Consider the following 13,144-nt stretch of genomic DNA (forward strand, 5'->3'; position numbering starts at 1 on the left):
GTGTAAACTAGTTCATCCATTGTGGAAGACAGTGTGGCGATTCCTCAAGGATCTAGAACTAGAAATACCATTTGACCCAGCCATCCCATTACTGGGGATATACCCAAAGAATTATAAAGCATGCTACTATAAGGACACATGCACATGTATGTTTATTGTGGCACTATTCACAATAGCAAAGATTTGGAACCAACCCAAATGTCCACCAATGATAGACTGGATTAAGATAATGTGTCACATATACACCATGGAATATTATGCAGCCATAAAAAAGAATGAGTTAATGTCCTTTGCAGGGACACGAATGCAGCTGGAAACCATCATTCTGAGCAAACTATCACAAGGACAGAAAACCAAACACTGCATATTCTCACTCATAGGTGGGAGTTGAACAATGAGAACACAAGGACACAGGGAGGGAAACATCACACCCCGGGGCCTGTTGTGGGGTGGGGGACAGAGGGAAGGATAGCATTAGGATAAATGTCTAATGTAACTGACGAGTGAATGGGTGCAGCAAACCAACACAGCACATGTATATCTATGTAACAAACCTGCACATTGTGCACATGTACCCTACAACTTAAAGTGTAATAAAAAAATTTTCAAAAACATCATGTATAGTCACATTTTATTCTGTATCTAATTGCTTCAACAGATTAAATCCTTAGGTGTCTCTATTTGGCACCTTGTTTCTTCTGATTACCCACATGGTGGCTTTTGTACTGATGATCTTGGATTGTGAGTTTATATTTGGTTGACTTTAGAGAGTAAGATTCCTGAGGGTTTAACTTGGGGATTTTTTTTCCAATAAGCATTTGCTTTTTCTTCCTCCAGGATCCAAAGGTACTATCAATCCGAGTTTAATTCTCTCCAAGGATCTTAGTTTGACATCAGAGTAGCAGGCCAGCATATAGGTGCTAATCTGTTTCGTTTGGGCTTGCAGCTCATTTCTTCCCTTTGTTTGTATCTTTTTGAGGTTGTTGGCCGTTGGAGTTTTGGGTTCATTTCTGTAAGTCTAAGAATATATTTTGACAACTGTTTTAATCCAGAATCTAATTGTATTACAATAGAAGGACTCTTCAGAATATGCACTACAGGACATCCTGCTGGCATATTTCAGCAGAATCCTTTTTGCATTGTCTTAAGTGGTTTCTCAAAATTAAGGACAGTACATTTTTTTGTGATCAGGAGGCTATTTATTAATAAGTTACACAAATATATAATCAAAGGCTTATGATAAAACTGAAAAGAAACTTAGAAGTAATTTGTTCAAAATTCCTAATGCTTTTGTCTCTTAACATCCTGATATGACCTCTTTGACCACACATTTATCAGGCTATCACTAAGATGAACCAGCATTACCAAAGAATATTAATTCTGCAAGAAAAAATGACTTAATCTTTAATGCTAAACTTTAAAAATATCTCAAATGCCTAGCAATTTGGACATTTTACTTAGAAAACTATTTTATGTAGTATTATACATCTTGGTGTTATTTCCCGAGAATTCGTTCTTTCCTAAATTTCTATAGACTTAAAAATTAATTATGATTCAGGAACTCGCTATCCGTGCATTCTTAAAAGAATGTTATTTTGATTGTATTCAAAATCAGATGGTTTTATAAAAAGACACATCTTTTAAATGAATTTAACCTGTGAGAAAAATAATGGGGAAATATAAAAGTTATAGCTATCTGAAACTTGAAAACTAATGGTCTTTTCTTGCTTCGAAGTTACAGTCATCTGAATGAAATACATGTGAAGAGCAATATCCACAAACTAATTTTCATTGATATGTCATTAAGGTATATTAACCAATTAGCATAGCATTCCATCTGAGAACTTGTGCCTGAATGTATGTATATTTTTGCATTTATTATACATCAAACTCAAAGGCAGCCCTTCATGTTTCCTAGAAAGTAGTATAGATAAATAGGTGGATCATAAAATACACTCTTTTTTTGGCTTGTTCAAAAGCGACCCAACCTTTATGAGAAGTTACTTTGCATAAACATTTTTCAAAGACAGTCTACAAATAAGGCATTAATAAAATTCAAAATAAATATTTTACAACTGAAATATAAGAATACCTTTCTCTCTTCAAATATCTGTCAAAATTTTACTTCAAGAATGGAATGGGAATTTTGTTGTTTGGGACATAAAGTTAGCTAGCAAGTCTTCCCCTTTTTCCTTTTAACCATGGATAGCAGATGCCACAGTAAAGATTTCTCCACCAAAGAAAATTACAATACTAAGATTTCCTTGCTCAAGGTGTCAATTCATTTTAATGACTGTACTAATTACAATAGTTATTTTTTTCTCAAAACTGAGCCTCTATGTAAATAAATCAAAGCAAAAGGCAAATCTAGGAAAGTTCAAGTAGAAACTCTAATTTTAAAAGGTAATATGTGGTTAAAAAATTATTTTAATGGCCATGTTCAATCCTAATGAGAGGATGGCCTAGACTGTGTTTGGTGCTGTGAAGAATATACATAGGCACAAATATTCTGGAAAACAACTGTGCTCTATTTTTTCAAAGCATTAAAAATGTGCATGTCCTTTTGACTCAATAAGCTTATTTCTAAAAACAATGGCCTTTTAAATACTAAGATTATTTATGCTTCAATTTTTTATTTATGTTTTTGCATATTTTTCCAATTTTTTCTGATGACAATAAATTATATTTTAATGAGTTATACATTCATTCATAGAAGCTGTCCTTGAGCAGACAGAGAGACATATTATGGACATACCAACCTGGCAATTTGCCTTCAATACAATAATAAGGTATTACAGATGATTTCCCGAAGTGCCATCAATGTTGTCAATACACTTGCTATTCTTAACATTAGCTGTTTAGGGCAGAAATAACTCAGGCATAAGACACAGGACTGAGCTGGTTGACCTGTTATGTGCCTTCTAATTTAAAAAATCTTTATCTTTTTGAATTTTTCTCCATAAATTACAAAGGGACTACAGTGTGAGTGGATCAGCACACTGAGGTTAGAACAATCGATATTTTCATACCTAATAGATAATATTTACCAGACCTATACCAACACTTCTGTCAGATACTTCTGATGAGATAAACATGTAAAAATAAGGTAATGAAGTTTGTCGACCATGATGACATAAAAAGAAAGCAAAAGAAAAGATACATAAAAATATTTTGAAGTGAAGTACAACCTGTAAAAGCAAGATAAATTTGGTATATGAATGTTTACATGATATGCAAATAAAGCAAATAATGTGAAAGTGGTAGATGGATGACTAATATTCGGAAAACTCATCGTGTCTGTGGTTTTTGTGTGCATTATATGTGTTTTATGTGTGGTGTATACAGTATTATTTGTGTGTTTGTTAGTGTTATGCATCATCTATGTAGTAACTACACATTTTGCATGTGTGGTATGATCACACAGTATACATATTGGGCATATTTGTGTGTCACATATGGTTGTTGTGTGTATTTTGTGTGTTCTGTAGGAGTGTTGCTTGCATTTTGTGCTAGTTGGGGCTCAAAAAGCAATACTCCCAAAGTATGGCACTTTGACATGCTGAGCATTTTGAACTAAAATAAGAAGGCCTTAGAAGATGCCTCAGAACCAAAGACTTTCTAATCTTGTTTCTTCCCGACTCCAAACGCAGTGCAGGACTGCCTCTAGAATGTCCTTATCTGACGAAAGAAACTTCTTTTCAAAAGAAATGCAATTGTCCTAAGACCTCCTCCTTAGGAAACTCATAAAAGAACTAGAAAAGACTAACCACTGAAAAAGAGAGGAGATTAAAAGTTCATGACCATGCACAGATGGACTTTTCATCTATTCTTCTGAGAGCAACTTTGAAAGATTACCTTAGATACTTTATATGCATAATAAAACAACTTTCATTTATAATCAAGTTCTGCCCCTCACCTTCATACTACCTCCTCCACAATGCAAGGAACTTTGTTTCAGGTCATTCTTTGGCCTTATTTCCCCTGAAAATCATTAAGTACTCCTCTATAAATTGCCTACATGGCCCCAGTTTCCTCCTCCCCTGTAAAGAGAGCATTTAAGCTACAATAGTCTCCACTTAGAGTCTCATATTTGCAGGACTTCTGTGTCCATGAGCACGTTAATATATTTGTATGCCTTTTTCCCCTATAAATCTGTCTACTGTCAGTCACTTCAGTGAAACTTCAGTAAGTTAAGAGAAAGCTTTCCCTCTGCCCCTACAGCTGTTTGTGTATATTGTAGCTGTGTGTATATGTCTGTGAGGCTACCGGAGGAGCAGAATCAAACTGACTGCAGTTCGATTATCCAATTTATAAGGATAATTAATCCCATGGGTTTCTCTGGGCTTCCTTTTCCATGGGTCTTGTTTTCTGAGCTGGCTAAAAATTCAGGATATATGAATTTCTGCCAACATATTAACAGCCTCTGATCTCTCCACTATCAATTGGAGATGAGAGAACCAAGAATAATTGACAGTCTCCAACGCTTTCTCCATATTATATTAAATAATAACTTACCTTTGAATCATAAACTATAATTCGAAAATGTTTTCACAACAATTAATCTATTTCCCCTACAGTTCTGAAAGGAAAAGTACCCTTTCCAACAAACTTGAGAAGACAGAATGCCCAATTTTCACCAAAATGGAAAGTGAGCTCAGAAAGATTAAAGAATGTGCTTAAACACATATGACTTTATGTGGCAAAGCTAAGATTAGAAATCACATTTTACATTTTCTAATCAAGTACTAGAAATATAATAATACACAAACTATGTTTCCCATCCTGGACACATTTTCATTAATATTTTATAATATCCAATAGTAAGGTATTTCCTTTAAATTGTTGCTGAAAGATTTTAATCCCTTTATGTATTAACACTTCCTTCCCTAGCAGATACAAAGCAGGAAATAGACTAAATATGATACTATGTACATGGTGTTCTCACCTTGGTTCAAACCCTCATAATTAGGATTTGGACCACTATATACACAGATTCCATGATTTGGTGTCCTTGCCTCAAGTCTTGCTTTTTCTACTTCATCGTTTGCAATGCTTCCAGGGGTAGTCTTTCAAAAATTCAAATAAGATCACCCTACTTCCTAGGTTTAAACCCTTTGGTTGTCTCTACTGCACTAGCAAAAAATCCAGAGTCCTTCCTTAGCATAATTTTATTTTATTTTTAGTTCCAAGATACATGTACAGAATGAGCAGGTTTGATACACAGGTACATGTGTGCCAAGGTGGTTTGCTACACCTATCAACCCATCACCTAAGTATTAAGCCCAGCATGCATTAGCTATTTTTCCTGGTTTTGTCCCTCACAAACCTTGCTGAAAGGCCCCAGTGTGTGTTTTCTCCTCCCTGTGTCCGTATGTTCTCATTGTTCAGATCACATAGATTGCAAAAATTATCTCCCATTTTGTAGGTTGTCTCTTCACACTCTCATGATAGTTCCTTTTGCTGTGCAGAAACTCTTTAATTAGATCCCATTTGTCAACTTTTGCTTTTGCTGCAATTGCTTTTGATGTTTTTATCATGCAATGTTTGCCCATGCCTATGTCCTGAATGGTACTGCCTAGATTTCCTTCTAATATTTTTATAGTTTTGGGTTTTACATTTAAGTCTTTAATCCATGTTAAATTAATTTTTGTGTAAGGCATAAGGAAGGGTTCTAGTTTCAAATATCTGCATATGGCTAGCCAGTTCCCACAGCACTATTTATTAAATAGGGAATCCTTTCCCCGTTGCTGCTTGTTGTCAGGTTTGTTGAAGATCAGATGGTTGCAGATGTGTGGTCTTATTTCTGAGTTCTCTATTCTGTTCCATTCATCTATGTGTCTGTTTTTGTACCAGTACCATGCTATTTTGGTTACTGTATCCTTTTAGTATAGTTTGAAGTCAGGTAGCATGATGCCTCCAACTTTGTTCTTTTTGCTTAGGACTGTCTTGGCTATAAGGGCTCTTTTTTGGTTCCATATGAATTTTAACATAGTTTTTTTCTAATTCTGTGAAGCATGTCAATGGTAGTTTAATGGGAATAGCATTGAATCTATAAATTACTTTGGGCAGTCTGGCCATTTTGATTCTTCCTATCCATAAAGAATGTTTTTCCATCTGTTTACATCCTTTCTGATTTTCTTGAGCAGTGTTTTGCAGTTCTTCTTGAAGAGGTCCTCCTTCACTTCCCTTGTAGGCTGTATTCCTAGGAATTTTACTCTCTTTGTAGCAATTGTGAATGAGAGTTCATTCGTGGTTTGGCCCTCTGCTTGTCTATTGTTGGTGTGTAGAAATGCTTGTGATTTATGCACATTGCTTTTGATTCCTGAGACATTGCTGAAGTTGCTTATCAGCTTAAGAAGACAAGACTGATGAGCAACTTCAGCAAAGATGGGGCGAGAGATGGGGCTTTCTATAGGATCATGTCATATGCAAAATAAGACAGCTTGAGTTCCTCTCTTCCTATTTGAATACCTTTATTTCTATCTCTTGCTTGATTTCCCTGGCCAGAACTCCAATATTACGTCAAATGGAAGTGGTGAGAGAGGGCAATCTTGTTTTCTGCTGGTTTTCAAGGGGAATGCTTCCAGCTTTTGCTGTATCAGTATGATATTGGCAATGGGTTTGTCATAAGTGGCTATTATTTTGAGGTATGTTCCATAAATACCTAGTTTATTAAGAGTTTTTAACATGAAGGGATGTTAAATTTTATCACCTTTCCTGCATTTATTGAGATAATCATTTTGTCTGTAGTTCTGTTTATGTAAAATTACATTTATTGATTTGCGTATGTTGAACCAGGCCTTTCATCCCAAGGAGGAAGCCAACTTGATTGTGATGGCTAAGCTTTTTGATGTGCTGCTGGATTCAGTTTGCCACTTATTTTATTCAGTTTGCCAGTTTATTTATTGATACTTTTGTATCAATGTTCATCAGGAATACTGGCCTGAAGTTTTCTTTTTTTGTTGTATCTCTGCCAGGTTTTGGTATCAGGGTGATGCTGGCTTCACAAAATGAGTTAAGGAGGAGTGCCTCCTTTTCAATTGTAATAGTTTCAGAAGAAATGGTACCAGCTCCACTTTGTACCTCTGGTAAAATTCAGCTGCAAATCTATCTGATCCCGGGCCTTTTTTGGTTGGTAGACTATTACTGCCTCAATTTCAGAACTCTTTATTAGTCTATTCAATAATGACCAATTCACTTCTTCCTGGTTCAGTCTTGGGAGAGTGTATGTGTCCAAGAATTTATTCATTTCGTCTAGGCTTTCTAGTTTATTTGCATAGAGGTGTTTATAGTATTCTCTGATGGTAGTTTGTGTTTCTGTAGGGTCAGTAGTGATATCCTCTTTATCATTCCTGATTGTGCGTATTGATTCTTCTTTTTTTTCTTTATTAATCTAGCTAGTTGTCTATCTCTTCTATTCATTTTTTTCAAAAAATCAGCTCCTGGATTTGTTGATATTTTAAGGAGTTTTTTGTGTCTCTATATCCTTCAGTTCTGCTCTCATCTTGATTATTTCTTGTCTTCTGCTAGCTTTGGGGTTTGTTTGCTCATGGTTCTCTAGTTCTTTTAGTTGTGATGTTAGGATGCTGATTTGAGATCTTTCTAGCTTTATTGTGTGGGCATGTAGTGCTATAAATTTCACTTTTAACACTGCTTTAGCTGTATCTCAGAGATTCTGGTACATTGTCTCTTTGCTCTCATTTTTTTTTTTTTTTAATCTTCATTTCTGCCTTAATTTCATTATTTACCCAGGAGTAATTCAGGAGGAGGTTGTTCAATTTCCATGTAGTTGTGTGGTTTTGAGTAAGTTTCTTAGTCTTGAGTTCTAATTTGATTGGGCTGTGGTACAACAGACTGTTTGTCACGATTTCAGTTCTTTTGAATTTGCTGAGGAATGTTTTACTTCCAATCATGTGATCAATTTTAAAGAGTCATGTGGCACCAAGAAGAATGTATATTCTGTTGTTTTTGGGTGGAGAGTTCTCTAGATATCTATCAGGTCCACTTGATCCAGAGTTGAGTTGAAGTTCTAAACATCTTTGTTAATTTTCTGTCTCCATGATCTGTCTAATATTGACAGTGAGGTGTTAGGGTCTCCCACTATTGTTGTGTGGGAGACTAAGTCTCTTTGTAGGTCTCTAAGAACTTGTTTTATGAATCTGAGTGCTCCTGTATTGACTGCATATATATTTAGGACAGTCAGCTGTTCTTGTTGAATTGAACCCTTTGCCATTATGTAATGTCCTTCTTTATCTTTTTTGATCTTTGTTGGTTTAATGTCTGTTTTTTCAGAAACTAGAACTGCAACGCCTGCCTTTTTCTGCTTTCTATTTGCTTGGTACATTTTCCTCCATCCCTTTGAGCCTATGTGTGTCTTTGCACATGAAATGGGTCTCTTGAATTCAGCACATCAATGTGCTGTATTTATCTAGCTTGCCATTCTGTGTCTTTTAATGGGGACATTTAGCCCGTTTACATTTAAGGTTAATATTGTTATGTGTGAATTTGACTCTGTCATCATGATGCTAGCTGGTTATTTTGCAGACTTAATGTTGTTGCTTTATAGTGTCATTGGTCTGTGTACTTCAGTGTGTTTTTGTAGTGGCTGGCAACGGTTTTGCCTTTCCATATTTGGTGCTTCCTTCAGGAGCTCTTGCAAGGTAGGCCTGGTAGTGATGAGTTCCCTCAGTATTTGCTTGTCTGAAAAAGATTTTATTTCTCCTTCACTTATGAAGCTTAGTTTGGCCAGATATGAGATTCTGTTAGGCCTGCTGTTATTCTGATGGGCTTCCCTTTGTAGATGACCTGGCCTTTCTTTCTGGCTGTCCTTATTTTTTCCTTCATTTCAACCTTGGAGGATCTGATGATTACGTGTCTTGGGGTTGATCTTCTCATGGAATATCTTACTAGGATTCTCTGAATTTCCTGAATTTGAATGTTGGTCCATCTTGTTAGGTTGGAAAAGTACTCCTGGATGATATCCTGAAGTGTTTGCCAACTTGGTTTGGTTTTCCTCTTTCAGGTACCCCAATCAGTTGTAGGTTCAGTCTTTTTACATAATCCTATAGTTCTCAGAGGTTTTGTTCACTCCTTTTCTTCCTTTATCCCCTAATCTTGTCTGCCTGTCTTATTTCATCAGGACAGTCTTCAATCTCTGAAATTCTTTCCTCCACTTGGTCTATTTGGCTATTGATACTTGTGGTCGTATTGTGAAGTTCTCGTGTTGTGTTTTTCAACTCCTTTAGGTCATTCATGCTCCTCTCTAAACTGGCTATTCTGGTTAACAGCTCCTGCAATGTTTTATCATTGCTCTTAGCTTCTTTGCATTGGGTTAGAACATGCTCCTTTGGCTCAATGGAATTTTTTATTACCCATCTTCTGAGGTCTACCTCTGTCAGTTCATCCGTCTCAGTTTCAGTCCAGTTCTGTGCCCTTGCTGGAGAAGTGTTGCAATCATTTGGAGGAGAAGAGGCACTCTGGCTTTTTGATTTTTCAGCATTATTTTGTTGATTCTTTCTCATCTTCCTGAGTTTATCTAGCTTTGATCTTTGTGGCTGCTGACCTTTGGATGGGGTTTCTATGGGGACTTTTTTGTTAATGCTGCTGTTGTTGCTTTCTGTTTGTTTGTTTTTCTTTTAACAGGCCCCTCTTCCCTAGGGCTGCTATGGTTTGCTGGAAGTCCCCTCCAGACCTTAGTCACCTGGGTCCCTCCTGCCCCTAGAGGTGTCACCAGTGGAGGCTGCAGAACAGCAAAGATGGCTGCCTGCTCCTTACTCTGGGAGCTCCCTCCCAGAAGGATACCAACCTGATGCTTGCAGGAACACTCCTGTATAAGGTGTCTGGTGACTCCGGTTGGGGGATCTCACCCAGTCAGGAGGCACGGGATCAGGGATCTGCTTAACAAAGCACTCTGGCTGTCACTTGGCAGAGGGGGTGCCTTAGCATGACTTTCTCAAGGAGCCTGCAGATGACCAATCTTTCTACCCTTGGGTTTCTTATTATGGGCTACTCATACTATGCTCCAACCATACTAAGTCATTATTCAGTTTTCAAACTTGTCAAACTTTCATGCATCTGTAACTTGCTCATGATTTCCCGTTCGCAAAGTGCAATTCCTCCTCTATGTGCCTAAAGAAATTTTCTCTGTGTTCATTAATTAATCATATTTTCTTCCCACTCCATGATCTGTATAGCTGCCATGCTGCTTCAAACAATATATTACACTTATTTACATATAATCTGAAAGTTCCTTGAGGGCAGGAACTAACTGTGATATATTTCTTTACCTCCACTGACCAGCACAGGGCATGGTATGCAGTAATAAGTAATCAATGAATACTGTCCAGGTATTGTTGACTTTCAGGGGTTGGCAAACTATTACACAAAGGCCAAAACAACCCTCAAAATTTTCTTGAAACACAGCACAGTCCATTCACTTATGTACTGTTCTTGGATGCTCACAGGCTAAAATGACAGACTTGAGTAGCTGCAACAGAAACCATATGGCCTGCCAAGTGAAATACAATTACTATCAAACCCTTTGCAGAAAAAGTTTACTCACCCCAACTTAGCTAATCTCTAAGAAGCTTAAAGTGCTGCTTTTGTTGTTTTGTAACTTTTAGCATTATGGGCTTTTCAAAAACAATTGCATAAAAATAAAAAAAAGTAAGATTTATTACATTTCACTCACCAGAGTATTCGAAAATTGGCATTAATTCTATCAATGGAATTGTTAATTATAGGTATTTATTTTTTCCTACAGTTTGTATATACATAAGCTCAATAGTATATAGCTCAGATAGCAAAGAAAACTGCCAGTTAAATACAGGTAGATGTTTAATTATGAAAGCTACAGAATGTATTCTTTACTCAGAAATATTTAAGGGATAATAGATATTTGAGTTTTCAAAAACCATAAAAGCATATTTGAACACCTTTAAATACATACACATTTGAATAAAGAATCAATCAAGTGTCTGGATAAATTCCAGCCACATGAATGAGAGAATTTATTCTTGTGGTTTAAAATTAGCTAACCAAATAATAAATTTGTTTTTTATTACGGAGACTAACTTATTCTCTGCAAAATGACTGATAATTTTGTAAAGTGACATTCTCTTTTTCTTCTAATAAGAGGAATATTTCACACTTTGAGATCTCTAATTTCCTTTGAATCACAATCTTGGATTCATTATCAAGTAAATATATCCCTCAATCATAGAGTTGTTCAGAATGCAAACCTCCTTTGCCCCCATGCAGACTTAATTATATTGAAAGATAGTGTACTAAGCATTTCTATATACTATATTCAGAAATGAAAGGAAGCATTCTGGAAGGAAAAGGAGGACAAGTCCATTATTTTTCCTTAGTTTGTAATGCTGTATATTTTACTGTTTTATTAAACCCTGTTGTTGTTTCTAAAATTCATAAGCCTCTCCTCATGTTGTCTACCATAAACATGCTGAAGGGTATTTATTCAACTAAAACAAGTTTACATAAATTATCTTTGAGAATCTTTGAAATAGGTCTTACTCCTTGAGCTAATGGAAATGTGCTAGGATGTCATAAAACCAGGGTTAGGAGTCATTTCAGAGTTGAATCTGCAACACATACGACCCACTCTAATTGCCACTAATTTTAAATATATTACTTAATAAAGAATGTATTTCCTGTCATTAAGCCCAAATTTGTGCTTTCCTGACACTTCATCTGTTATGTAGGAGGTATAATAATAATAATAAATAAAATGATAATAAAAACAAAAACAGTCCAACAGCAAAAAAAATTCAAATCCAGAACCATTTAAAGGTATTACTTTCACAGTGTTAAATAATTACCATATGTATCACCAAAACTCAGATAAACATAAATTATAACTGAGATAATCAGTAGTTATGTGCCACACAATATAGTGATAGTACATAGAGACAAGAATACCTGAAATTTCAGTTTTTTTTTTTTTTCTTTTTTTTTGAGATGGAGTCTTGCTCTGTCACCTAGGCTGGAGTGCAGTGGTGCGATCTTGGCTCACTGCAACTGCTGCCTCCCAGGTTCAAGTGATTCTCCTGCCTCAGCTTCCCAAATAGCTGGGACTACAGGTGCATGCCACCGCACCAAACTAATTTTTGTATTTTTAGTAGAGAGGGGATTTCACCATATTGGTCAGGCTGGTCTTGAACTCCTGACCTCATGATCTGCCTGCCTTGACCTCCCAAAGTGCTGGGATTACAGGCGTGAGCCATGGCGCCTGGCCAGCTGTTTTTGTTGTTGCTGTTTTTTATGGTGGTGGAAATATACTTGTTTCCTTTAGAGACAAGAATTTTCACTTCTATTTCTTAAAATTTAGGTTATCTAAAAGGTTGTATCAAGGAAAACTTCACTATGAAGCATTTTAATGGTCTGGTTTATTTAAATGGAAAACCCCAAAAGTTATGCTAAAAGGATTTCTTATAAAAACATCCCAAGATTTATATTTTAGTTATGATATTTAGGTCAAAATACTAAAAAGCATTTTTATATTGATGATCTAGAGGGAAGAATCAATAAAATTGGTAATTGTTAAAATTTTCAGTATCATTACTAATTGTTATCTGCTTTTTTCATTCATTTGTGAGAGAAGTCTGTTGAAGATTTTCCCTGTAACTGTGGATTTATCTTTTTAGTTGTGTCATTTCTTGCTTTATATATTTTGACATCATGTTATTAGGTGCATATATGTTTATAATTCTATCTTCCTGATGGATTAAACTTGTATCTACATTAAATGTCTCTCCTTATCTGTAATAATGCTTCTTAGAGTCTACCTTATATGGTATCTGTGCAGCTACACTTTCTTTTAGTTATTGTTTGCATGCAGTATGTCCTTCCATTCTTTTATTTTGCATTATAGAGTGATTATATTTAAGGTATGATTTTGGTAAGCTAATTGGTTTTCATGCAGTTTGAAAAATATTTTCATTACATTTAATGTAATTAAAGATGTTTTGGGGTTAATATCTATCATCTTATTATTTGTTTTTTATTTGTCCCCGCTAGTATTATTTTATTGCTTCTCTTCTCCTGAATTAGTCTGTATTTTTATTATTCCCTTCCCCTTTCAATTAGCTAATTAATGATATAATCTTTCAACGTACTTTTAGCAGTT

The sequence above is a fragment of the Colobus angolensis genome, unplaced genomic scaffold, assembly GCF_000951035.1.
Source record: "Colobus angolensis palliatus isolate OR3802 unplaced genomic scaffold, Cang.pa_1.0 Scaffold445, whole genome shotgun sequence".
NCBI classification, from domain to species: domain Eukaryota; kingdom Metazoa; phylum Chordata; class Mammalia; order Primates; family Cercopithecidae; genus Colobus; species Colobus angolensis.